Source organism: Delphinus delphis, chromosome 7 (genome assembly GCF_949987515.2).
Source record: "Delphinus delphis chromosome 7, mDelDel1.2, whole genome shotgun sequence".
Lineage (NCBI taxonomy): Eukaryota > Metazoa > Chordata > Mammalia > Artiodactyla > Delphinidae > Delphinus > Delphinus delphis.
In genome coordinates this window covers 25073302-25097852 of record NC_082689.1, presented here as the reverse complement: position 1 = coordinate 25097852, position 24551 = coordinate 25073302, and the positions used below count along the sequence as shown (strand labels likewise).

At 33.5% G+C, this 24551-nt stretch overlaps 1 protein-coding gene and 1 pseudogene across 1 annotated transcript in view; both read right to left on the bottom strand.

The window, feature by feature from the left end:
- LOC138414130 (18S rRNA aminocarboxypropyltransferase pseudogene) overlaps positions 1-10546 on the bottom strand; it is a 32038-nt pseudogene extending 21492 nt beyond the window's left edge.
- The window catches only part of ERBB4 (erb-b2 receptor tyrosine kinase 4), a 1108236-nt gene that overhangs the window by 457281 nt on the left and 626404 nt on the right, over positions 1-24551 (bottom strand). The gene's annotated exons all lie outside the window — the stretch shown is intronic.

Genomic DNA, 24551 nt, shown 5'->3' with positions numbered 1-24551 from the left:
TAAAAAAGTCTTAACCCACATTCTTATTTTAATCCCATAACAGCTACTCAGTAAGACTGTCCCATTACTTTTAGGGGCTCAACATGCTGCCAGAATCTTAAGCTTAAACCTACCCAATCTCTGTACATAGAAGACAGATGGGCTTGTCGCTCATTTACATCTGACATACTTGAAACGGAGATGCACTATGGGTGTTCTACATAATTACTCTACACCTTTTTCACTTGTTCCATACCATTTCCAATTCCATTACCATCTTTGTGCATCTTTAAACTCTGAATTCTTTGCTTTGAGTCTTCAACTTATTTTTTGAACATGTTTTCTTGGTTTTAAAATGTCAATATTCCTTGCAGATGTAGAGAATGGACTTGAGGACACGGCGAGGGGGAAGGGTAAAATGGGACGAAGTGAGAGAGTGGCGTGGACTAATATATACTACCAAATGTAAAATAGATAGCTAGTGGGAAGCAGCCGCATAGCACAGGGAGATCAGCTCGGTGCTTTGTGACCACCTAGAGGGGTGGGATAGGGAGGGTGAGAGGAAGAGGCAAGAGAGAGGGGATATGGGGATATATGTATATGTATAGCTGATTCACTTTGTTATAAAGCCGAAACTGACACACCATGGTAAAGCAATTATACTCCAATAAAGATGTTAAAAAAAAAAAAAAAGTCGGGCTTCCCTGGTGGCGCAGTGGTTGAGAGTCCGCCTGCCGATGCAGGGGACACAGATTCGTGCCCCGGTCCGGGAAGATCCCACAGGCCACAGAGCGGCTGGGCCCGTGAGCCATGGCCGCTGAGCCTGCGCATCCGGAGCCTGTGCTCCGCAACGGGAGAGGCCACAACAGTGAGAGGCCCGTGTACCGAAAAAAAAAAAAAAAAAGTCAATATTCCTTAAAAGACTCTGACATAATGCACCCCAGCTTGCATCATTTTCTTCTGCTTTGTAATAGGACCACTCCCCTAAGTCAAGCTCCGTGTACCCTTAGAAGTCTACTGCATTGACAATTAAGAGACAGTGTGCAGAATCCTGGTTTAGAATTAGTGAATATTAGAGATGGAAGATAACGGGAGCGGGGGAGGGGAGGTAATTATGTACACACACACAAGACAGCCGAGAGAAACAATGGGAAGAAAAACAAGTAGTGTTTACTGAATGACTTACTGAATGACTTCTTTTAACCCTAGATAACGACATTGAATGACTGTATTGTTAACATGTTGGAATCACCGTTTTATTGAGTTATGCTGTTCAGTACTTAATTATCTCTCTCAAATGCCATACTGATCATTTAATTCATCTAATCAAAAATCCAATAGGACCCTAATCATCTCAAGAAATAAAAAGTGTGTGTCATTCATAGTCCTCTCTGATATAATTTTAACTCACCTACTCAATTATTTTTCCTAATACTGCTTTCTAAACAGATCTACCTTAAGCATGTCTCTTCAAATGCCTTATACTTTTCCTCCCAAATAGTTCATAGCCTGGTATTCAGTAACTTTATAATATACATCCGATGTTGTTTTCCTGTTTAATCATCTGTTAGTTATTACACAAATATGTTGATACAGCAAAGCTGGTCTTTAAATGGTGCTTAATTTACTTTACTGTTTATTGTCTGTCTGCATTTACTATAATATAATATAATATCCAAGAGGGCACAGGTTTGATTCTGTTTTGTTCACTATATGTCACAAGCACTGGAACATTACTGATGAATAAATAATTTTCAAATATTTTATATTTTCATAATGGCCCTGAGTCAATTGCTTCCTCTCCATTCTCAAAGTGCCTCCTTTAAATTAGGCTCTCATTAACATTTCCTTGGACCACTGTAAGAGTCTTCTAAATTTCATTCCTAATATTTCCCCAAGCCTATGAATCCTCTCCTTAGCAATGTCTTCTGAAACAAAAATCTGATCGGGTCATTTTTCTCTTAGAAATCAGGTAATTTCTAAGAAACTGTGTTTTGTAGACTTGCATAAGTCTACTCTTCCAGTTTCTTCTACTGTCACTCCACAACCAGAACACTTTTCTCTTGGCCACTCTACCACAGAGAATGAACCTTTTTATATATTTCTAAGCACAGAGCACAGGCTAATGAGCTTTCATAAGAACTAATGGAAGCTCAATATTAGTAAAACACGGGAAAAGATAGTAAAAGAACATAAAAGCCCTCTCAAACAATGATTTTCAAACCTTTTTTACTTAACATCACTGTAGCAATACATTACATTGCCTGCTGTTTACATATACAAACACATATTCCATATATAAGCACATATATATATATATATATATATACAAGAATATATATTTTACGAAAAAGTCTTTGTGTATATATAACAAGCTTTTTACCCTTGCCATAAAACAACTCTTGTCAGGGTCAACAATGACCTTCACATTGCTAAGCCTATTGTTTTGTTTGTCTATGTTTTCTCTCCAGCTCACCCTATTTGATTTCTCATAAGTAATTGACACATTTCTTCAGTATTCTTTTGGTTTTAAAAATACTACTATCTTTCTTTTTATATTTCCTTAATTTTGTAGATATGTGAGTTGATGAATATTCACTAACCTTATTTTGATAATCAGTTCACCATGTATGTAAGTCAAGTCATTATGCCATACACTATAAACTTATATAGTGCTATATGTCAATTATATCTCAACAAAACTGGAAGGAAAAAAAAGCACTACTATTGTATCTTGTTCTTCTCATAACTACCTCACTAGTCACTTATTTACTCTCCTTTAGTGTTCTTACCTCCCCTCCCTACTGCTGCCATGCCTAAGGTCAGTCATTAGACTCCTTCTTTGCCTGCACTCACTAAGATGTTCTCACCAAGTTTCATGCCTTAAAATCACTACACACAGATGACTGACAAAATATATGTCTATCCCACACCTTTCACTTGAACATTAGATCTATGCATCCAACTGCCCCCTAAGTAATTTTGTCTAATAGGATCTCAGACTTAACAAGTCCGAAATTGAATTCCTGATTCTCCTTTCCAAATCTGAGCTGCACCAATTTTCTCTATTTGGTAATTGATAAATTTATTCTTCCAGGTGTAAGCAAACAAACTTGAGAGCATCCTGGACTACCATCTTCCATACTCCACACCTAGTTCATCAGCAAATCCCTTCCCTTCAAAATGTAGCCCCAAATCAACAACTTTCACTAGTATTTTCACTGCTCTCATCCTGGTCCAAGTTGTCCTCATGTCTCATCTCTTATTATTACAGTAAGTTTCTAACTGGTTTCCTTATTTCTACCTTTTTTACCCAAAGTCTGTCATCTACACACAAGCTTGGGTAATCCACTTAAGAATTTATAGTTTTCAGAAGAATGGTATAATAATAATATACAGAATGATCCTTTTAAAATGACAATCAGATCATATCACTTTTCTGAACTTCATAGATATGTCATTCAATCAACTTTTGAAAAATGTGAAAAAGACTGTTTAACATGTTACATTAGGTCAAAAGAACTATGGATTGAGTTATTTCTTATAATAATTTCAAGAAGCTATTTTTTAACATGAATCAACATGCCAGTGGTATTCGTTCTTTGAAGTTAAAATTTCTTCATAATTTACAGTTTTATTCATTTGGCCTTGTTAACAAAACATATAGAAGTAATTTGCTTAGCCAAATCTATCAAGCTACTAGAATACTTACCTTGGGGATTCAGCAATAATTTAAATAATTATCATGCTGATATATCATCAGCAATATATATTACATACCCCGTAATTATATATACTTAATATTCATAAATTATAATATATATACAAAATATACTTGATATTATACAAACATTATCTAAGTTTAAAGCTTTCAAATATTATGATGAATATAAGTAAGATTGTATTAATAAAATGGAAGAAAAATTTAAAGAAAAAAATTATATTAAGTATACACTATAAACAGTATGCTTTACCAGTCCTGTATTCACATACCCATGTACAATTGTGTAATCAAATGTGGACTTAATTAAATGAAAGTATGCCCATACTTACCTTATGTAAAACCATTCCAAAAATGAATGATTCCTAGATGCTGCTAGAGGTTCATAGATATTTAGCTTAGTAAGAATATAAATAAATTAGGCAATAGGATTTTATCTTTATAATGATGCATATGAAGAGCTATTTTCATCTGGCTGTAAGATCACGAAGCATAATTTTTAAAAAATCCATAACTAAAGTAGTCCTCACAAATTGAAAAATCAAAAGCAAGAATATGAAAGCAGATCTGCAAAATTTGGCTCGTATCCATTTATTTTTCCTGTGCCTGCTCCTCTGATTTAGATGCAGAGGGACTTCCATCCTTGTGCCTGCCTCAACTTGAAGATAAATAGAGGGGAGAATCATCTTTTACTTGTCTGACCCATCCTTGTTCCTTAAGAATACCTCTTATCTATGAATTTCTTCTAATAAGCATAATGAACTTTAAAATGGAGAGGCCATATTAATGTCTTTTAATATACAGTCACTTTCAAGGTTAAAAAAATAACATTATAAACTTTACTTCTGTTTTCTTTTAAACTAAATTATGTCATTATCTTTCTAATATGATATCGTTGATCATCATCTGACCCAAGTCTTCTGGATGAAAGGTTTTATCTAAGGTTGTTTAATCATTTTGATAAAAACAAGGTATAAAGAGAATGCCTAATGACTGGGTTAAATGTGCTATCTCATTGGCATTTCTTTTATATTTAATTTGTGCCCTTAGCACAGAAGAATTAGGAAAATTACCTGGAGTTCACTGTCACAAATGATATTACAGAGGCATAATAGATTTTCTTCAAGTGTCTATACATTATAAATTTAAGTTACTATGTATCTGACAAAAGTAATTTGTAAAAGAGTATTTCTAAAACTATTTATCTGACATCTATTCAAAAAGCATTTTCTGCACTTTAATTAGAATGACCAGAGAAATTTGCTAACCTTTCATGACACAGTGACTTAAAAATCCATTAAAGTTTTTGAAAAAATGCACTCCTTGACTTTTCTGTAATTCCAAGAGCAAACAGCTATCTAACATTTTCAGGATCATTAAATTAAAAATGATAAGGAAAGAAAATCATTAACTAATTTATATTTCTCTTCTAATGGGAATAGAATTAGTAATTACTTTTGCTGGTGAAACATCCTGTAGTCAGTCACTTGTGTCTGAATCATACGCTTATCGTTCAAGGTACGGGGCCTCCTGACCTTAAATTACAAAATCTCACAGTTGCGTTTATAGAACAGTATTAATACAAGTGAAATAGAATCTTCATGCTTAACCATCCAAACTTTTATTCTCAAATTTTCTTTTCCTGTGCTGCATTTATGTTTTTACTTTTTATAAACTGTAACCACGGTTGGCCCAGTACCTTACATATTGTAACACAATAAATATTTACTAAATTAATGTGTGAATCAATTTACGCATTTGAAAAAAAAGAAGGCAAAAGCTTTCACAGTCAAGACTTTCATTCAAAAATCATGAGATTCATGGAAGTCATAATGATCAGCAATTACAACTTGAGGTTTTATTTTCTTCCTAGGATGACATATAACCACATAAGCAATTAGTTCCTTTCACATTTGACCTGCTGTCCTTGTTAAAATTACTATAGAATTTATGGTTTGACATTTTTGAAGCTACATTCACTTCATCCACCTATTTCCTTGATGGTATTAGTGATCTACCTGCCTTCTTAAGGTCGTATTTATTTCAGTTCTAAAATTATATTTAAATTCAGACAATACATCCATCAGTAACATTTTGTATGACATTTATTATATTTTGTCTAAGTTAACAGATTGTGACTCTTAAACAGAAATTATGAAATCAACCAAGAAGCGGTTTATAGAATGTTTTAAATGATACATCCTTGCCCAAAAGACTTGTACAATTACACAGAATAGTGTTCTACAGTATTTAAATTTGAATTAAAAATTGTCTGTATCTCCACTGACATGAGCTGTCATAATTTACATGTTATAGAATACATTTCTAAGAAAGGTTCAAGAATACAATGGTAGTTTACTTACCAGATTTCTTAACAAAAAAGGCAATATATCTGATAACTTGAGTTTACCTCAAATCATCATTTATTTTTGTTAATTATAGATCTCTATATCCCTAAATACAGTAATATGATATAATGAAAGTGGTCGTCGGCAAATCTAATATATTTGGCTTGATTGACAATCAAATACTCTAATCCTGGTGAAAAATTACTCTTTAGAATTAGGTAAACAGAAATGTGAACTTACCCAACTTATAAACTTATATTGTCAACCTCAAGTAAACTTCTTGGGCCCTCCTGTTACAACCAGAGTATAATTTTAACACCACTCTCATCCGCAGACAAGCTGTTCTATGTCTATTCTTACAGAAGGGGCTGCTCTGTGCACACTAACAGGAGGCCTCACCTTTCCATCAAAGGCAGTATTCCAAATATAAATGCCCAGGAGCATCCTGAAACTGTAAACTGATTCCTAAACACAAGACCCGTTTAAGAAGGAGAGCTTCAAAAAAGTTAGTAGCTCTCGCATGTTCAATTGGAAATTCTCCTCATACTAGCTGGGATTTCAGAGGACATCAACACAGAGAAAGCAGTTGTTCCCACATCTTAAAATAGCACAGATTGAACATCTAACCTTTCTGCTGCCCAGTCAGTGTCTAATTACTATTTTATGTTTAAACACACACACACACACACACACACACACACACACACACACACACACAATTTCCATTTTGCATTTCTCATAATGAAATAGAACATAGATGGAAGTAAAGCAAACTCATTCATCTTTAAAAGTAGGAAATTAGAGAAAAAGGTATTTTCAGGAATTTAAACAAATAATGTCAACTAGTCAAACTCAAATTTTCTGTTAAAACATTGGCCCTTCACAATAACTCTATTTTAAAGGAATTGCCCTTTAGTAAAAGATTTGGTACCTCTTGATTATTCATGATGAGGGACAATTTTATTTTCTAATCCTGATGTTATATTTAGCAACTTACTAAGGCTCTATAGAGGACATGAACTCTTGGGGCACTTAGAATAACTGTGTCTCCCCAAGATTTGTCACATGTCCACTGTTTACAAGTAACCTAGTATATTTACTAGATACTGTCAATGTCTCTTCCTAGCATTATAAATACACATTACTGCAGTTTAATCAGTAAGACTGCCCTAGATATAGTGGCTTCTTCTATTTTCCTAAGCAATATTTACAGACCTAATGATTTCTCCATCTCAAAATTATATACAGTTGCCCCTCCGTATCCTGGGGTTCTGCATCACCAGACTTAACCAACAGCGAATTGAAAAAATTCTGAAAAAAAAATTCCAAAAAGTAAAACTTAAATTTGCCACTGCACCAGCAACTATTTACATGTATTAGGTAATCTAATAAGTAATCTAGAGATGATTTAAAGTATATGGGAGGATGTGCTTAGGTTATTTGCAAATACTATGCCATTTTATATTACTAGGATTCAAAACTATCTTCCTAGCCAATATTTAAAATCTGAATTGGAATGGCTAAAAAACGAATATTCAAGTTTTTTGTTTAATGTGATCATATTTACCCCTTCCACTGTGAATACAGTGAGAAAAAACTTGGCTATTAAAAAATCAAACAGCTGTTTGGTTTTATACATATTATATACTACAAAATATTTTTTATTTTGAAATACATTTGGATTTCTTTCCTATTTTTCTTTCATTTGGAGAAGCAAATGGGTGGTGATAGTGAACATATAATAGGCTACTCTAACAGAGTGGAAGGAGCATGTTCTTGATGCCAAAAGCCCAGAGTATGTGCTTTAGCTCTTTTCTCTGTTGGCCTTATGACCTTGGGTAAGTCACTTAGCTATTCTGAAATTCATTTACTTCACTTCTAGTGATTTGTGGTCTCCCTTTTTATAGAGATTACATTCAGCAATGGGCATTTTTCTACGATAGAGAAAAAATCATCCAGCAAGTAGACACATCAGATTCCCTCTGAGAGCGTGACAGGTACATGGCGTTACACTGTGTGTGGGCATGGATCCTGGCAGGAGCAGTGAGTGGCGTGCTATCAGAGCCCTCGGAGGCAACCTGAAGGAGTGCTCTGCTCCAAATGTCCTTCTGCCAGCATTACGCACCTGGGGAAATTTCTCACCCAATGCCTGTGGAAATATAACTGCTTTTCACCCTGGCCTTCTCACCACTTGCACAATGTTTATCCCATTTCAAGATGCCATCTGCGGTGATTTCCAGCATCGTTATCTCAGAGGTTGCAGGCATCACGCATAACTAGAGTATTTATTATTATGAACGCATCTGGCATTTTTGGAATTGTCAAAGAAACTGACAGCTCCTGTAGCCTAATAACTTCTTTCTATATTTTACTGTCCTTAATAGTAAACGCCAGTTGACGTTGGCACTTGTAAAGTTAAATAAAGGATGCCATATCCACGGGCATCATTTGTAAAAAAAAAAAGGAAATTTTGTATTTACATAAACATGATAGTGAGAGTACTTAATTCATAATGTTTTCTCTCTTTGCAGAAATGCAACTCTTTGGACATGGATGCATAGGCACAGAATATTGTGTGGCTTTGTTAGAAATTATGTCCCACTTTTCTGTTTGATTTTTTGTTATGACTTTTGTTAGGTTTGGGGATTTACAAAATAGATTTGTTTTTAATTAGAAAGCTTTATAATCTTCTCAATTTATATACAAGTAACTCCCTCACTCTGCTGCAGTATTGTTTTGCTCATTTGTAGCATTGGTTTAAATGTCTGATCTCTTCATTGGACAATATATGCTTCTTTGAGGGCAGAGATTACAATGTGTTCATCCACGAGCCCCACAGTGATTTATCCCTTAACTTGCAAAAAGCAGTCAATGAAACTTTTATTAAATTAAAAATAAGTAGAGGGCTTCCCCGGTGGCCCAGTGGTTGAGAGTCCGCCTGCCGATGCAGGGGACACGGGTTCATGCCCCGGTCCGGGAAGATCCCACATACCGTGGAGCGGCTGGGCCCGTAAGCCACGGCCGCTGAGCCTGGGCGTCCGGAGCCTGTGCTCCGCAACAGGAGAGGCCACAACAGTGAGAGGCCCGCGTACCGCAAAATAAATAAATAAATAAATAATAAAATAAAAAAATAAGTAGAAATTGTTTCGAATGAAAAGATCTAATGACATTTTAAGAGGAGTTTGGTTTTATTTTGTCTTTAACCTAACACTAAATATTTAAACAAATAACAAACATTTCTAACTGTTGGTAATGTACAATGATAGGAGATTTCTGTCCCTATTTCACACAAGATAATACTGCACAAGTATTTATTGATATCTAAGCTGAAATATAATAATTAGAAAAATTATTTAAATATTCTATTTTAAACTAAATTATCAGTTCTATACATACATAAGAGAAAAAATAGTTTTTGAAAACATCAATTTTCTAGAAAGAGTTTGATTTCTTCTTTAATTCTGTCCTGCATATATTTTTTAAATATTTGCTGCAGATCAATTGCTGAAAAGCAGATTATTGTATTAATAACATCTCAAAAGAAGAACTCAACAAGGGACCATGATATTTAATCCCTTTGTGGCACTAATTTAAGTTTCTCCTAAACAATATATTGATCAGGATAAAAAAGAAAAGTTTGTGCTAAATGCCTATGGTTTGCTCTGTAGAGTTGATTTTACAAAATGAAAAAAAGAAAATACCACTTTTACTTAAAGCTCATTTTCTTGGTTGTATGAATGTCCAGGTTTAACAAGAAAAGAAAAGAAACACAACTGCTAGTATATCCTAGAGACTTGTTCCATTATATCAAACACATTTTGAATTGCTGAAACTTAAAACTAGTTGGAGAGCAAAATGACAACACATCAAATTATTAGCTAAATATAGTGCTAAAGGAAGAAAATTCTGAAAAGAAGATTGGCTGTTTAGAGAAAAGGAACATTAGGTCAACCATTAATGTCAAAAGCAAGCAAATGCCGTTCCAAATATTCCAGATAATATGCACTAACAGAGTTTTAAATAAGTCTAAGCAGAGTGGTTATTAATTTCACTGTAGAATCAATAAAAGAAGAATACTTCCCAAACCTAATTTTTTACATCAGACTAAAAGACCTGGTAGTCACTGACCAACCAAAAACAAAACAGTCTTACACAAATACACAGCATTCATGCAAAGACAGGTGCTATTTTAGGTTAGATAGGAATGAAGCAAGGTAAGTTTGTAAACAAAAGGATCCTCACAGATGTAAGAATCACCAACTCAGGCAAATACCTTACCTTTGTTAAGAGAATATCCAAATTATACTAAACTTTAAAACTCTTGCTCTTTGTATTAGTTTCCTATTGCTGCTGTGACAATTACCACAATGAGGTTACATGTGTGAAATCGGTCTCGCTGGGCTATATTCTTCTGTAAGTCTTGGAGGAGAATCTGGTTACTTGCTCTTTTCAGTCTAGAGGTTGTCTGCATTCCTTGGCTCATGGCCCCTCCATCCATCTTTAAAGCCAGCACAATGGACTAAGTCCTTCTCATCCTGCCATTGCTCAGATTCTCTCCCTTTGTCTTCCTCTTACACTTTTAAGCACCCTTGTGATTACACTGGGCCCATTGAGATAATCCAAAATATTTTTCCTATTTTAAGATCAAATGATTTGCAAACAATTCCATCTGCAACTTTAATTCCCCTTTATGGTATAACAGGTTCCAGTGATTAGAATGTGGACATCTTTGAGGGGCCATTATTCTATCACTCACCCCTCAACTGATCATTTTGGAGCAACTTCGATGTTCAGTACACCTTAATACTTGAATATGTTTTGAATATGTACATATATGCTTAAAAACTGTACATATATATTTTTTGAAGAGTAGTAAAGTAAGGAAAGGTAAAAGAGAGTGACTGACATGTATGTTATTGTTTATACATTGTCAGAGTCAGACCTGATCTGAAAGACCTCTCTGAAAAGGTGGTATTTGAAAAGTGACTTGAAGGAAGTGAAAAATTGAACACAGAAATTAGAGAGACAGTTTCAAGCAGAGAGAACAGTAGCTTCAAAGGTCCTGAAGAGGGAAGGTATTCTGTGTGCTTGAGGAATAGCTAAGAGGAAAGGACAGTCTGGCTGGAATGGAGTGAGAGAGGGGAGAGGGGTAGGGGCTGAAGTGTGAGTGAAGAAAGGTAGAACACACAGAGTCTTGTCACTTATTTACCTAGGAGTGAGGCATATACTCCAACAGAGGAGTCTCATGATTGGGAAAGGAGCATCATGGTTGCTGTGTGCAGAATCCACTGCTGTAAGGCAAGGTAGGGAACATGTAGATGAGTTTGGAGGTTATAATAACAACCCAGGTGAGAAATAACAGTGGCTCAGATTGTGGTGTAAGCAGAACAGGTAAAGAAACATGTAAGATTCTGGATCTTTTAGAAGGAAAAGGTGGCAAAATTTACCAGTGGAAAGAATTTTAAGTCAGAAAGGGGAAAAAAAAAAAAAAAAAAGAACGAATCCTAGACAGCACCAAGATTTTTATCCTGAGCAACTAGAAGAATATAGCTTACATTTACAGAAATAGGACAAACTATAGGGGAAGTATGTTTAGAAGGAAAATTCAAGAGCTCCATTTTTGGACACATTATGCTTATAGACACCTATGGGATATCTGCAGTCAGATGCTACTGGTTACCCATCAATATTCATTCTCTCTTCTTTAATTATAGATCTCCTAAGTTTTAGCCGGGCATAATTTTTAGACACATTTGAAGCTTGGCACGATTTTGTGACTTAGTATTTTTTTTTTATAGCAGCTTAGTTAGTGCTTAATTAAATATAATATCTAAGCAAAGATATTGACTAGGCAGCTGACCACTATATATGAGTCTGTGTTCAGGGGAGAGTTCAAAGATACAGAAATGCAAAGGGGAGTCTTTAGTATCTAGGTGGTATTTGAAGCCAGGGGTCGAGACAAACTGCTGATGTCTAGTATTTCCTTCAGAAAAAAATCAATTTTCTCCACATTCATAGGTCCACTCCACTATGATGAAATGGGCACTGAATAGGACGGCTTTGCCTTGATTTTTTCCTTTGCCACTCCACAGATTCGTAATACTATACCAGAAGACATATATATCCATCAAGCCCAGAGGAGAAAAGAGATCTTTGGCCTTGGAAGAAGAACAAATCATCTTATTTTATTATTCATTATTTTACTGTTTTATACAGAGGCCAGATTTTTTTTTTTTTTTACTTTCTACTTGGATATTTAAGATTATTGTTTTGATGCTAAATACTATGGGCTTCTCTCTACCAGAGGTCACATACTGAAGAATTCAAAAGGCAGAAGTGTTCTGTTTGATCAGACAAATCTATATTTTTAAATTAAATTTGAGTGGCTTAGGTAAAGTTTTATCTTTCTGGAAACCATCAAACCCCACAATGCTCCCTGGCGTTGCTCATCCACACATGGATACAATTGAATTGGTACTGACAGGTATCCAAATCTGGAAGTTTGAGCTAAAAATCATTCTTCTTGGCAGAAATGAACCCTTACACAAAAGTTACACAGCATGTTTTACCTTGAAACTTTGTCTGATTACTTCAGCCACTGAAACTTCACAGTGAAACTTTATAGCCTAAATCCATGCATCTTTCGTTCACTGAAGCCCTGGAGAAAACATAGCTAGGTATCTCCGTCACATACATGACATATTTCTTTCTACAGATAGTACAAGAGAGGGAAGGGATCAGAGTTTCATCAGACTGGAAGCTAGGACTTGAGCTGGGAAAGTCTCAATGGACCACAAAAGGTTAAGGGAGGCTTGGGTGTTGAGGACCCAAGTAGGCGTAAGCATTTCAGGATACCACAGTCATAGTGACACTTTTGTCTTTGAATTCATGTTATATAATTAGCTCATGTTCCCTGACATTAATGTAGCTTTTGAAAACCTTATATCTTGGGTCTATGAACAGAGTGTAGCCTTGGTTACTTTTTCTCCTCTAGTAAGGGACCCTGGAATTAAGAACCATTAAGTATATTTTCTCCTTATTTTTGCTATACTTGTGATTTCAAATCTATTGAGGAATATTGACTCACAAAATCTTACTTAATAAAGTCCTTCAATAATCCACTGTGGGAAAAAATCTGTATTATTAAATAAAATCACAAGCATAGCTTATTGTGTATCAATGTGCGTATACCAAGTGTATATGAATAAATTTTATTGAGCCATGAATCTGAGCACCAACTGAATCAGGTTGTTCCCAGATTCACTCAGCGTTTTATGAAACCTATTATTCTTATTTGACGTTACTGCAGTATAACAGACCATAGTGACATTTGATTACATTCCATTTTATTATTGTTTTGTAGCAAATTGTTCTCACCAATAAGTGATAAAAATACAGAGGCAACTGCAGTACAAATATGAAGACATCTATTCCCTTTTTTGTGTGGTAAGAGTGTCCAGAAGTGTATGAACAACATAGACCTGGCCTCTTTATTTAGCTCATATATCTTGAAATAATTATATCACAGATAAAGAATTCATATATTTTACAAGCTAGATAAAAACACATTTATAAGCTAATAATTTTTCTAATTGTCTGTTTTCACTATTTTGTCTGTAACTTAAAAACTGAGCAAACATGTAAAATATTAGCTAAAATGTAAGTTGATACCCCAGGTAAATTATTAGAATGCTGTGAGTACACAAGCAATTTATCCTGAATACTGATGCTCACATATGCTCATTTTTGTTGTGATAGTATTCAGTGCATTAATAGTGGAGGAATACTCCCTGCAATAAATATCCACAAGCTATTTGAAAATCATACATTTTCCACTTCTCTTTTTGACAAATATCTCCTGGCAGTGAGGAAGTATAACAGTGTAGATTTGATTTATGTGTCCAATTCCTTTAAAATTTTTGTTTTTCCATGATTGTCATAAGGTCATAAATATCTGCATGGGGTCTATGTGTCTATGTGTGCGCATGACTTTTCAATTTAAATACTAGATGTGAAGAAAAGATAACTAAGGTAAACTAACAAGAACATCTTAATTTAATTCTCAATTAATATACTTTCCAAAGTCTGGACAACCCCTCCATATAAATTAACTTTAATAAATTTAAATGGTTATATCTTGTAAATGATTGTCTTCTAGTTTGATTCTGCTTTTTTGAACTTTTTAATAACCGTTCTACCCTTCTTGCTTTGCCACAAAATGTTATATTGGGATTGTTGTTATTCTGTTTAAACTCATTTCCCATTTTCTAGATGGTAACAGCATTAGACCCATGTAACTAAAATGTTTTAAAAATTATCTCATAAGGGGACAATAGGTCTATATTATCACATCTCTTATCCTTCTCAAAGAATTCTTTTACTCAAAATAATGTGACTATATTCTGTTATTTTATTTTATTTATACTTGACAAAACAGCGTAGTGCCAACCAAATTGAACCATTTCTTAGTAATAACCATCATCCTTGTTTGGGAATATCATGGCCTGCAGCATCAATGCTTATGAGAACAAAATGCATTTATTTTTGTTACAGATTTCCAACTATCTGTATTCACTAGAAAATGACTCTATAATTTATGTAAGTAAGGAATATGTGCAGCTTGCTGTCTGTATTTCAGAAATATTCTACAGTGTGTATTAGCTGAAAATGAATGTCAATTTGAAGCACCCCAAAGACATTTTTTTAAGTTATTTTAATTTCTCTGATGAAAGGATGAACATCTTCATTTGGCCACTCCTCACAATTTAGCATATCAGTATTTTATTAACTATTTTTAATGTCAATATCTGTGCAAATGACTTGCAAAATCCAATGTAAAATCAAAATTAAAAAAAAAATAACATGGAAGAGAAAATGGACGTAAATGGTTAAAGTAAAAAAACAAACAAAAATACAGAAACTAGGAAAAGATTTTGAGACGTTGTTTCATTCTCTGGCTCTAACTCTCAGTTTGGTATCTATGAAATTGAGATACAACATGATCTCATGAGGCTGTAGTGAGGAATAAATAAGGAATTTACATAAATGTTAAATATAGGATGTGGGGCCTTTTGGGGATAATCACCACATGCTTTAAAAAATATTTAAGAGCAATAAAATATTGCATGGCATAACAAAAGTGAAACCAGAATGGGAACCACTCATTTCCCACTCCAGCTAGCTTTTGCTATAGTGTCTGTCACAAATGGGCCTTTTTTCTCATTTGCAAAATGAGGAAATTGAATATGATCATTTCTAAATCACTGTATAAATTAGAAAATAAACCATATCACAAATTTTCTTTGAGATGAGATTAAACATATAAAATTAGAAAAAAGTTTTAATGAGTAAAGAATAACTTAAGCAAAACAATAGAAGATAAATAATTTAAATAAGACATCAAAAAGGAAAATTAAAATCAAATAATAAATGGAGAAAATGAGGAAACGTAGTTAAATATTCAAGGTCAAGAGATATAATCTGATAGAAGAATGATACGAAAGGCCTTGGCATAATAAGAAACAAAAATTATAGAAATACAAGGAAAGCAAGAGATTACATTATGTGACGTATTTTTCTATATGTCAATAGAAAGATTTTTCTGTTTTAAACAAAGGACAGCTTCTCTTTGGGTTATATAAGTCCTTTTGTAACTGAAGTAAATGAAAGCCTGGATTCAATGCTACTATCATGCTATGAGTTATAAACTTTAATATATGATTCTTGTATAATAGTGCTAGGAAAGACCCCTGATTAGTCAGGTCATCTATTTTTTTTCTTTTATTTTTACTTAAAATTTCTCTTTGGAATTTTATTAATTCTTTAAACTTTTATAAAAATAACTACAACACAGAAATAATATTCAGAGATAGAGATAAATCAGACCTGTCTTTGAGGAGGTTTTAATTAAGTAGAGAGAGATGTGGAAAATTAAGTATTATAGGTGAAATGAAAAATATATGTATAGAGTTAAATGTTTATAAAATTAGAAAAATACTCACAAGCAAACTGCACAAATATACTTATGAGTAACATACTTTTTCATAATATAATCCAAATAAAATGATTATTTGAAACACAAATTTAATTTCTTATAGTTTATATGTTTCACTGTTTTAAATATCTTTTCTCACTAATATAATTGACTGATAATATTGCTATTCATGTATTATAGAAAGAAAAACAAGACAAAGGAGGAAGCGTTTTTTCTGGTCTGCAGAACATGATGGTATATACATTCTATCAATATTTAAAATCTCAATCATGTTTCCTTGGATATCATCTATCTTTATATCTAATATTTCTGAGAATTTTAGTGGAGTAGTAGTAGAAACAAAGACTTCAGAGCAGAAGACGGAATAACATTGGCTTCCTCTGTGATCTAGGTATCTGTCTAAATATGCCAGTCTTAATTTGTTTCAGTACTCTGTACTTAGCCATATATATTAAGTCTATTCATATAAATACTTTATGTTCTAATATTATTATCAAGCCCTAAATTCATGGCTTTTGGTACTTAGATGAAGGTGGTGCTGCCCTAGCATTTTTTGGTGGCTAATATTTTTTTTTTCCAACTCAGATTACACCATTTTCTCACAGTAATCATTCACTCCCTTCAATAATGATCTTACTTAAAATGTCACATCAACATTTTATCCTGATTTAAATATTTTGTTTTAATTTTTTTTAATTTTAATTCAACTAACATTTTATTATAGACATTACTACATTATTAAATATTTTGTTTTTAAATAGCACATACCAGCTAAACCGACAGAGGCCAAAGTATATATTCTAAACCAACACTCATTATTTTTAGAACAACTCTTTTTCATGAAATTCATACCACTAAAATTTAATTTAGTTGTATATGTCTAAAATAGTATAAACTGACTAATAATTCTAATTCTAGCTTAAGTAATAATCATGAAAATGATAATAACTAACAAGTAACATTAAAAATCAATCTGCTACTATGTGTTTGAAATCTTCTTAATTCCAGGATCTGTGCTAATTACTTTTAAATTATTAACTTATTAATTCTTGAATGCTTTGAAGGTTTTTTTAACCAAGACCCTAAACAAATTATATACAATATATTTAATAGTAAACTAAATATATACTGTATTTGCTTCTATAATTTCAACTATTCAAATATAATCAAATTTAAGTATTATTTTATATAATATACATTAAATTAAAAATATCTAGGATGCTAGCATCTCAAGTAGTGAAAATAAACAAAGTTTAGGCCAATAGATTTATCCATTGGGTAAAATTACTTTTAAATAGTGAGGTTCATGTGAATATTTCATATTAATCTATAGATTTTATATAAGCAGAAGAAAAATAAATGCCTAAAAAGTGTTAGAATATGTTATATAAAATTGTAATTAAGACCTGAAAAACAAAAACAGGATGTCATTCTTAATCCAACAAAATGGTTAAAAATGTTAGGGTCTAATCTAAATTAAATATTAACAAAAGTTGATAAGTGAATGATATAAAGGGCTTTGGAATAATAAGAAAAAAAATTATGTCAAAGTGGAAATATGTTATCTCATCTATTCCTTGTATATATGTGAATTTGTTCAACCATTTTGCAGGACAGTTTGAAAATATCTGCTAAAAATTAAAATGACTATGAGATGATTTTTATCAGCTATTCTGGAGAAATGTCTATACATATGTATAAGGAACATGTTTAAGAATGTTTAGGGAAAGACTTCAGATATAATACTCTGTTGATGAGAATACTGATGATGTACTCATACTCATACTCATACATAAATACAAAATATAGACTGCTAAAAGGACCCAGGTAGATCTATATGTGTTAACATTTAAGGATTGCCAGGAACTTTTTTATGAAAATGAAAACGTAGAACTTATAGAAAGAAACCTACCAAACTGATACCAGAGATTACCACTAAGGTGGGGCGGGGTGGGGTGGGATTGGGTGAGGGGTTGTCAAGGATGGTGTGAGGATCCTAAAGCAAGACCCTCTTCAAAACTGCCCCCTTTGGGGACAGATCAGGATATAAGAACAATAAAATTGAGCTGAAATGTTCTCAGAGGGTTTGGTGCTAGTGATTGGTTTATCTCCTTAGATAAGCCTTAGATTTTACAGATTTATCTGAATGTGGTTATTATCCTTTTCCCCTTCCCATGGAAGGTCATCTTATTCCTTAATTCTTCCCAAAGCTGTTCCTTTTCCAATCATGAATCAACAAGTATGAAGAACTCCAGCTGGTTCTGTGAATTATTTCTTTGAAGATTCAGTTTTTCATATGGCAATTTCCAAAGTAATTAACATGTTTAACAGTTTGTCAACAATAGAGAGCAATAAATCCTCCCTGAAGATTTCCAAGTTCCTTCCGACTGAGGAAAAAGGTTAAATTTGGGAGCAAGTGGCTAATGTGATTATCCACACTAAGACATTCAGCTGACCTTCTACCTAAAACCACCTCCCTCTGCGAAGGAAGAGAGGAAGTATAAGAAAACCCTCTCATTTCCATTTGCCCATGTAACTAATCTTCCATTCCCACTCTTGCATTGCATAAATCCAATACATAGAATATAAAGACAAAATCTAATTACTTACAAAAATTTTATTATTCAGATTCTCTTAAATAGGAAGTTAAGTGGTTACCCCCTCTGGAGCCAGACTGCATGGGTTTCAAATCTGAATCTACCACTTGTAGCAGTGTTGGGCATGCTACTTATCATCTGTCCATCTCAGTGTCCTCAACTGTAAAATGTGACTTCTTGAAATGTCCTAATGTTTTTGGTTTTTTTAAATCAGTTTTAAATGAAATAAAATTTGTAATATGCTTGGCCCAATGCCTCACTATTTTTGTTTTCTAAATAAGTTTTAAAACCATTTGCACTTTAAATGAAGACATTATTTTATAAGGCTTCATAAACATCATATAATATTCAACATGAGTAGTATCCCCCCAAGTTATAGAGCTACATGATATTACAGAGGGAGAAATTGAAAATAAAACCAGGAAAATAGATGTCTATGTTATTGGAAGGCATAGTAGTCACTAAATAAAAGTTAAATACAATAAAAGAGTGAGTGTAAGAAATAGAAAATAACTAGTTAACGTGCAGGAACATGAAGAGTTCTTACCTAATCCCATCAGTTCTCAGGGTATTTGTCCTTTGGGGCTCGTGGAATGGAACAGTTTAAAATTGTCACTGACCACAATAAGGGTTAGTATTTTTTAATCTTTTTAATCCACAACATTTAGTGTTCAATTTTTTGCAGGCATACTACAAAAGTGATTAGTGTTCTAACTCCTCAGAAGTGAGAAGTTGTTTATGGTTCCATTTCCATGCATGGCCTGTGATAAACAGATCCCAGAGAATAGCTGGAATAGGGCCAGGGTATGCAATTCAATATGTAGACATACTTTCATATACTGCAAAGAAAATTTCCATGACTGCTGCCAAATCCATTGATCACAATCCCAGAAAATGATATCCATTCTGCAAAATCTTCTTATAAAATACAGAATATTGTAAATAACCACTAATATTTTTGGATTGCTCAGCACTATTTCATTTTTCTTAAGGAGTTCTCTCCACGTGGGTGTGGGTATGGGTGTGTAATAAATCATAACTTTGTCTTAAGCTCAGTTCTAAATTAACCCACTGTGGTTAAAGACACAAATCTGGTAAAAATTACTATTGTTTTAAAAATGCAACTGATGTGAGCATTGACATGAAAATGTCATTTAATTTAATTTACAGGCAATTACATAATAATGTAGTCAAATATGTTCAGCTCTAAAACAGCCAGCCCTTTAGGTTTATTGCACATCAGGAAGCACAATGGATTTGTTACTAAACTCTTACATTATACTATAGCTTTCACCTTTAATAGATGTGCAAGTCAAGGCTTATATTTACTTAATATTTTCATTTTCATTCCCCAATTGAACCAATGTGTATCATCCTTCTTCCTATGCGACGTGATAGAGCTCATGGGTATTAACAAGAGTATCTACTCATGCGGCGAAATGCTGAAAGGTGTACAATTCATTCTGAGCTGTTTATTACCCCCAACATAGAGTCAATTATTTTTTGTAGTCAAAGAACTTAAGAACCTCCAACTTCAACATGAATACATGAGTATGGCACATTTAAACCTTGACCAGAACATTGCAAGATGAGTTTGCCAATAAACTACTTAAAACCCTTCATCTGTACATGGCAAGCACTTTTAAATCACTTGGAAAACAAAAAGCCAGTAGCTGCTATTAGCAAGCTCTTGACATTTCTTGGAGAGCCATGACTTCTTTTACAGTGTTCTGGTTATAATTTTGAACTGACTCAAGCCTAGGATCTCTTATATGCCTGGAAAATTCTGTTTTCTTTTCTACTTGCTGGGTGATATGTAATTAGAGTTTTGTTTACCACCTCATGTACAGATCCTTTTCAACAACAGAGTATGATACAGCACAGAGTATGGAGTTACTGAAAATACATATTTTGAATTGTGTTTTCTAATATTGAAGTGTTTTTTACATGACACACTACAATCAACACAAATGTACATTTTTAAGGACAAATGAATAAGACATTCAAATATAAATATGCTTTTAAGATAACCAATATTTTTTGCCTGTATGAGAAATAAGTAAAACTTGGTGCCAAACTTTAAAAAAAATCATATTGATATATATTTTCTCATAGCCAATTCCCTAATAAATACTGTCACTTCTCATATACATTTCCCAAATCAGTTCCTTTGCTTCCATCATAAAAGGAAAATTCAGTTGTATCGAAAATTCTTTTTATTCAGAGCTTTCTTTTTCCCTCTCTTTCTTGTCATCAACCATCATACTATATCTGGGAAAATAACTTCTCTTGCTGGTTACTATGATACCCTCATCCCCTGAGAGTAACAGCTTGTGGTGCAAGACTTGAGCTGGATCAGGTATTTGAAGAATATGAGCTGAGTGCAGAGATAGGATGAGACTGTTCTTGAAATACAAGATAATTAGAAAGGATCAAAAGTGAAAACAAAACCAAGTAGACTGCCCAACTGATCTTTAAGTATAAAAATCAAGTTAGAAAAAGCACCCATCTATCCATCCATCTATCCATTTAACAAATTTTCTTCACATCTCCAATGAGAGAGAAAAGGTCCTATTCTCTTTAAACAAATATAAATAAATAAATAAGTTATTTCCTAATTTAAAATAAGTGCATAAATACACAAACAATAAAATATCAGCTAAAGATACGGGTTATAAGTGAAATTAAACAGATAATTTTACAGGGAGTGACTGGTGCAGGGCAAGGGATGGGGTGCTGAGTTACTTTAAATAGGATTGTCAAGGAAGGCCCTTCTGAGGTCATGACTTTTGAACTGAAAACTGAATGAGAAGGAACCAGCCATAGAGAGAACTGTGGGAAGAAAAAGCAGTCATTGACTATCTGCTATCTTATTTCATCTCTTCTAAGGTGCACATTTTTCATATATTAGCATCTCTGAAATTGGGGTGTTAAAATTGCGATTAGCCAGATGACAGTTGTGACTTCGTAATGACTCTCTACACACTGTGAACTCACTTGTTATTTCTGATGGCATGATGGCACAAACTTCATAAGCTAACAAACCATTTATGAACAATTTGAGGAAGAAATAGGAGTTAACAGAAATATGTATAAAAAATTTACACTAACACCATCTGGTAAGATAAAAATAATCACTAGCATTAACCTTGTAGAGTGATTGTCAACAGTTTGGAAGAATATCCCAGGAACTAGATTGCACCATTAAATCACCCATGCTCTGGATCCCGTAGACAATGAAAATGAAGAGTTGAAAAGTGCTATGCGTTACTCTATCAATGGAAAGAAGTTTAAGAATACCGTAACCAATTTATTTTGCTCTTTTTTTTTGTACTTTTATGCATGCATAAGATGACATGCTAAAATTGCTGTCTAAAAATTTTAATATTAAAAGCCTCTTTGAATATGTTGCAAAAGTATTAAGTGATACAAAAGAACTGTATTAGAATTTCATCATCAACATTTTTTTCTACTTAACGATACATAAAATAAGAGTTTATCTTAAAATTGATGATGTCTTAAATACTGAGATCACTGCTCTTCACAAAACTCTGCTATGTACTGGTGAATGAGGCAGATATGATTCCAACATTTACAGGGTTTCACCCTAGTGGGGAACAGAAATAATATAACTGTAAATTAAATAAATTGGTAATTACAAGTTGTGATAATTAGTACAAAGACACCAGTAAAAATAATTATGCACAGTGCACACAAATGTGTCTAGGGGGAATGGGGTGGGTTGGTGAATCTAATTTAGATTATGAGGAGGAGTGGATTGTTAGAGAAAGCCTGTCAGAAGATGTAAATATAAAACTAAGACTTGAAGGAAGAGTCGGTCATATAAAGGACAGTAGGAAAGTACTCCAAGGAAAAGAAAAAGTGTATGCAAAGTAAAGTGGTATATTCTAGAAACAGAAACATCTTGCAGAGTGTGAATAGTGAAGAAAAGAAGGGAGAATTGGCATGAAAAGGTTGGGACCTGAGTGAACTGCATGTTAGGGAGAACATGTAGGGCATTACAAGCATCATTAAAGGATTTGTATTTCATTCCATGTGCAAACGGAAGGTGCTGAGAGGCAATGACATCACCAGAATTATGTTTTTAAAAGATCATTATAGATGCCTTGAAAGGACTGAATTTTAGGTGGGCAATGGAAACCTCAAGAGCCAGTAGAAGGCAACTACAATAGTACAAGTGAGAGCTAACGCTGGTTTAGACCAGGATAGTGGCAGTGGAGATAGAGAGAAATGGATTCTAGATACAGTTTAGACTGTCATAGGACTTATTGATGGATCAGATGGAGATCGAGGAGAAATAAGAATGCCCTTGAGGTTTCTAATTTAAGCATTCAAATGTATAACAATACCAATTCCTGAAATGGTAAGACATGGATAAAATGGTTGGGAGGTGAGAACTAAGTTTCAAGAATTTACATTTGGAGATGTTAAGCTAGAATATATATTAGTCATGCTATGTAAATTCTATATGTACATTTGTATTTATGAGTCTGGAATTCAGAAGAAACTCTCTGATATAATACTGGAAATGTTTTACATATAAATAAGTCACCACAATATTTGTAGGTCTAGTAGAGGAGGAGGAGCCTGTAAAAGGGACTGAAAATAAAACAGCCTGAGAGGATGTCCATCCAACAAAGAATGGATAACTTGACAGATGATGGGATATGACATTGTCATTGGATTTGGCAACACAGAGGTCACTGGCATTTTTGAAATAAAAGAGTTTAATTGAATGGTGTAAAATGAAATTTGAATAAATGTGAGAAAATGGTAACAAAATGTGCAGATAACTATGAAGAAGTTTGGCTGTAAGAGTGGACAGCCATAGGGACATTCAAAGTAAGGAGGTATAAATTGCAAACACTGGGCAAGACTTAGAACAATGGGTTTTAACAAGATGAGAGGGGAGAGTATGCCTTGCACTGCCTTGCTGAGTGTCAGAAAATGAAATGGTTCAAGTGAAGTTAATAGTGGTGTACAGAGATATACCCTCACCTGAGTTTCCATTTAGATCTGATTTTTAAGAGGTTGCTCATAACTGAGTTTTAAAGTGAGTATTTTTCTAGTTAGGAGAGGTTATATCATGTTTGCCATCCTCATGGAAACCCCACACTAGGTTTCTGTGTCTGTACTCATATTAAAATATTTTGGAAATACTTGCTCATATGAATTCTCTACAATCCAGGAACTATGGGCATCTTGAGGCTGCTGGTAGTGGGACTATAATTTATACCAAACTTGAAGAATGATGCTTTTGCAAAGATGAAATGAAACCAGATAATTTTCCAGGGGCTAGCCATAGAGATAACAGGGAACACTATGAATTTTCACCAGAAATGGTTATACTACTTTCATTTGTTATCCAGTAAAATTTAGATACTAAAAAATAGAAAAGCAGATAAATTTAAAAGTTATGCTTGAATAGTCTATTTAATATTTATTTCATCATGAGTGCTAGATACATATTAAATAAATCAAATGAATATAGTGATTGGCTATAGATTACATTTAGAGAAGTGAAACAAAGATAACACACCTCATGGTATACAGAGAGAAAAAGAAAAACAAAAATAACATTGTGGACAACAGTGAGGGAGAAGAGCAGGAATAAGTTGGTAATATCTCTTTGGTCATAATCATAGAGCTAAGAGTCACATATGTAGTGTAAAAAATGAAATAACTAATAAACATCTCTTTTAATGTATAGGAATTGATACAGGTGAAGGGGGTTAAAAAGTACAAACCTCCAGTTATAAAATCAATGTCATGGTGATATAATATATAGCATGGTGACTATAGTCAATAACACTGTACTGCATATTTGAAAGTTGCTAAGAGAGTAGGTCTTAAAAGTTTTTATTACAAGAAAAAAAATGTAACCATATGGT